Raw genomic sequence first — 5,297 nt, 5'->3', positions numbered from 1 at the left:
TGATGGGCATCCGGAGTGATGGGGCAAATTATAGACAGTGCATAACGAGGAGCGACGTAGAGAACGACGACGCGGAGTGAGAGAGGTCCGAGACGAGGGTGGCCTGGGCGGCGGAGGCGTCCGCTGGGCGTCGCGCATTCAATTTTTCCAGGAGAGCGGACACAGTTCCTTGTTGTGGAAACGATAACAGAGCGACAAGGCGTGTGGGAACCAGCGAGAGTTTCCCGAGAATGCCCCCCCCTCCGCGGCCAGCTTGATCTGTCATCTGAAGCGTTGTCACTCCTTGTCCGGAGGAGAGCGCTGGAACCCATCTCGGGACTGTGCTTGCATTAATCTAACCCTATCCAATGCACACATTAACACACACACACACACAAACACACCCACACAACCAACACATGTGGAAGCAGCTGGGGGTTTGGTTCTGCTCAAGGGTCTCCCTCCCAGTAGTGCAGTGGTTTATTGAGGGTAGAAGACCCGCGCAAGGTGTACACACTCCCCACCGACAATTCTGCTCAACCTGAGACTCACAACCACAACCTTCATTTAACCAAAGTCTGACCTTCTAAACTATTAGGCCACGACGGCCTAAGAGGACTAAGGTACATTTATCGGCGATAATTTCTTCAATTATGATACGACTGGAGAAGCAATCTTTTTCATTATTCTGTAGCTAGACTAGAACAGTATTTCTGACGGGAGTGTAAATGATATAAACAAAAACCTTAAGAAAAAGACTCATCATTAAACATCAATCATTGTTTTAGCAGCTATTGCCATATTAAGTGTTTTTTATGAACTCCATTCACACAAACCACACAAACTACCCTCTCTTGGCTGCACACGAAAACCACCCAAAAACTCCAACATCAACAGAAAGCTCTTCTCAATCTCCAACAGTGAGTCTCCACGCACCGAAACAGTTTATAAAGTAAAATTTGTATTAAATACATCACTACAAACGATACGCACCGTGATGTTAGGGCGTGAACGGTATGCCCGTATTGTACGGAGCACAAACTTTTCGGTTCAGAACGAATCCAGTTTGCTTGTTTAGCTTTATTTTTTTTTTGTTCATTGTCCACCGGAAATGAACCAATACTGAACTGGCCTTGTGCATAGGTCTTTTGGTGCATTGACAGGATCGCGGCACAATATCTCTTTGGATTTTTGAGCACTTTAGTTGATTGCAGTACTTTACAGATCTTCTATGCAGTGTAGTCACAGTAGCTTGTAACACTCCAAAGTAGAACCCACGGCAAAAAATTGAAAAGTGAGTGTGTCAGATATGACACCTATTAAATTAAGCCAGAGGAACATATGTTTGGAAGTAGCGGAACTATCTTAGATTCACAAACTATGTACCAATTACCTTTTCTTGTCCGTAGTAGTATGTTTATTATGGTTCTTGGGTGGTTTGAATCACCGGTATGTTTTTTCATGGTCGTGTCACTTCTTTTACCAGAGCTTTTGCAATAGTGAACACCTAGTTTGACACCCGGATCTTTCTGACCTCTTTTCTTGACAGCACGTGCAACTTTTTACACCACAGCGATCTCGTACTAGACGAAAATCAGCACCTCTTTTCTCATAATGTAAGACCTAGACTTATTTTTGTTCACAGCAGCCCCTTCCCAAGGTGTGAGATTACCAAACAGAATTTCAGTTTCAGTGAGCAGAACATTATTTTCCTCTGTTCCACCCACCGCTCTAGATACGAATTATGCAAATTTAGCCAAACTGCACTTCCTGTGTTCAGAATCCTTATTATCCAGATTTGCAGGGTACCGTCAGAAGAAAATGTTCACATTCACCATTTACAGTTGTAATTTCAGGCCCTGTGAGAATTCCCATTAGAAGCTGAAGAATCTTGATGCATCGAGCAAGCTCATCTGATAAATCGACAGCACACACAGATGTGGTCTGTGTGGTTTCAAGCAGGACAAACAAAGTTCTGTCTGTTGTAAGAGTACAAATTGTCACAGCACTGCTCATTAATAAGCCATAGTGTTCTAAGCTCCCACAACAAACCACAATATGCTACATAACATACAAACACACCACAAAAACATGCACAGCACAACACACACACAATAAAGATCAATAAGTGTTAGAACTCCCACAACAAACCACAATATGCATACATACAATACAAACACACAACACATGCACCCGCACCACAACACACACACCCACACAACCACACACCACAACACAGTATCTTATATATATACTCATATAGATAGTATATGATATACAAGTCCTTCATCGCAAAAAATTAGCATTATTGTGAAAACGTTCACGCTACTTTTCCTTACTGTGGTAGCACGAAAAAATTAACTTTTTCATAATTTTAGATTACATTGGCACACCAAAACTGAAATATGTCAGGTCTTGTTATTGTTTAATACTGATGATGTTGGCATACAGCTCATGAAACAACCAAAATGTAATCACTCAAAAAATTAGCTAATCCTGAAAGCGTGCTCTAACCGAGCTTTAAACTAATCCTCTGAAATCACCTAATTAACACCCTAAACACCTGCCATAAGATTCCTGAAGAGCTGTATCCGGCACTCAGTGGGAGAGTCTGTGGGTGAGATGATGGAAAAGTGCTTGGCCCACAAAAAACGCTGCACCACCCGAGGAAGCGGGGGACCGGACTAGCCGGCAGGCTTGTGGAGTCCGGGGACCGATTCCCGGACCTTGGGGGACCATGCGCAGCAGTGGCGTGCTGTTTTGAACCAGAAAACATCCAGGCAGACAGGCGCCTGACCTGGCTACACAGAGAAGCAGCACTGGACTGTTGCTCAGTGGTCCAAAGTACTTTTTTTCGGATGAAAGCAAATTTTGCATGTCATTCGGAAATCAAGGTGCCAGAGTCTGGAGGAAGACTGGGGAGAAGGAAATGCCAAATGCCTGAAGTCCAGTGTCAAGTACCCACAGTCAGTGATGGTCTGGGGTGCCATGTCAGCTGCTGGTGTTGGTCCACTGTGTTTTATCAAGGGCAGGGTCAATGCAGCTAGCTATCAGGAGATTTTGAGCACTTCATGCTTCCATCTGCTGAAAAGCTTTTTATGGAGATGAAGATTTCGCTTTTCAGCACGAACCTGGCACCTGCTCACAGTGCCAAAACCACTGGGTAAATGGTTTACCGACCATGGTATTACTGTGCTCAATTGGCCTGCCAACTCTCCTGACCTGAACCCCATAGAGAACCTGTGGGATATTGTGAAGAGAAAGTTGAGAGACGCAAGACCCAACACTCTGGATGAGCTTAAGGTCGCTTATCGAAGCATCCTGGGCCTCCCATAACACCCTCAGCAGTGCCACAGGCTGATTGCTCCTCCATGCCACGCCGCACATTGAAGCAGTCATTCCTGCAAACCCCAAGTCATTCACGACAAAAGCTTAAAATAATGAACTGTTTTCAAATATGCGAATTTTTTGCGAAGGACCCTGTAGTCTATAATATATATATATATAGCCTATAATACATGTGTACATCCAATAAATTAGAATGTCGAAAAAAGTCCGAAGGATTTGGAAAAGTTCATTTCTTTCAGTAGTTAAATCAAATGTGAAAATGTGTATTAATAAATTCATGCACACAGACTGAAGGTAAGTCGTTTAATTCTTTGGTTCTTTCATTGTGAGATTTTTTGGCTCAATTTAAACAAAAACCACAACCCTTTACTATCTCAACAAATTGTCACGCAGTTTAAAAAGCCTGGTTATGTAGCCGCTTCTGGGAGTGGGCCGTTCAAGCGTGCGTCAGACATGCTGTAGGTATAAACCCAATACAAGCATTGACTCCAGCGCCGCGATCAAGCTCCGGTGTCTGAGCCGAGTGGAGCTAGCAAGCACGAGTGAATGAGATCATTCCTTCCTCTGTACTGTGACTAGTTTTAAACGATGAATAAATTTAAAGTTTGGGTTAAGTGTTAGTCCTAATTATAAACCCTTGAATGTAAAAAGGGCTCCCTATAGTTTGTAAAGGAGAAGCTGAAGTAGAGTTTTATCAGCACTGTATATAAAAATATAGAAGTGATAGACCGCTATAACTGTATGTATGTAAAGAAAGAGCCAACTTGTTCCAGTCAAACAGTGTTTATTAAAAAAAAAACAGATTTCCCCCTGCCTGTACCGAAATCATTCCAAAATGTTACGTTCAAACCAGGTAATGAACACCAATGAATTAAGAGGAAGACATATACAAAATCAGCACCCATTAATTTTTTCCAGAAAGTAGAGCCACGAGCAGTCGAAGGACATTGATAATCGGGGGGTGGTTCCTCATCTATGCCCCACCCTTTCTGAAACCATTGTTCGATTTTTTCATCTAACGGGTTTTTCGAGGTCATAGCCTGAAAATGCGCTTCAATTTCCGTGCGTCGCACTCGGCCGTGATCTTCTGATTGGCCAGCTATCCACGTGTCTTATGATTGGCTGAATGCACTCAAGCTATTGTGAGCAAAAATGTGATGCCTGTGTGGTTTTCTACACCTGCTGTGATGCAGTCTCCTGCAGCATGAGACTCACCCCCCCCCCCCCCAACCCCAGCTGCTCAGCTTGTTGCAAAAATCCCATCATCGGTTCTCTTTTAGCAGTTCACGTCAGTGTACTGTTAGGGAGTAACTGATAACTCAGGATATTGGTTTATTTCACATTAGAGGGAGTGTAAGGCAAGTTTATAAAGCGTATATTTAAGTAATTTGTGGATTAGTGCATTTACTGGAGACGCGGATCCGTTTCAAACGATTCAGATAGATTTGGTGAATGGTTCGACCGCTTCACTACGAGAAGATCCGATCTTAAACAGAATGATTCATTCATGAGACCAGGCATCACTAGCACCAGAGAAAACCAATAAACCCAATTACAAAGGTTGCTGGATCCAGTGGGACAGCATAATTACTGATATATGATGACTTATACTGTCTTGGTTACATGTTGCATTACCACGCTGCATAAAACATAAACCCATGTTTGCATTTGTGATCGGCAGAAGATCAGAAACAAACAAGTGCTACTCTATACTGCACTCACAAAACTCACGTTTGAATCAGCATTGGCAAATTATTTAAATAAAAAAAAGAACAAAAAAAAAAATACTTACAGGCTGTGAGTCAGATAGAAGGCGCCAGACTGTCACTTGCAAAGTTGTGAACTGCCCCACCATTTATAGTAGGCTACTGGTTCAGGAGGGAAACATTCCTCATCCTCCAAAAAATGCACTGCACACACCTGAATATTTAAGTTGAACAGTTCTGGAACAGTGTTGAGATTACAACTTA

Source organism: Cyprinus carpio, chromosome A3, assembly GCF_018340385.1.
Source record: "Cyprinus carpio isolate SPL01 chromosome A3, ASM1834038v1, whole genome shotgun sequence".
NCBI lineage: Eukaryota > Metazoa > Chordata > Actinopteri > Cypriniformes > Cyprinidae > Cyprinus > Cyprinus carpio.
The sequence above is the reverse complement of the archived record's forward strand: the minus strand, read 5'-3'. Positions refer to the sequence as shown.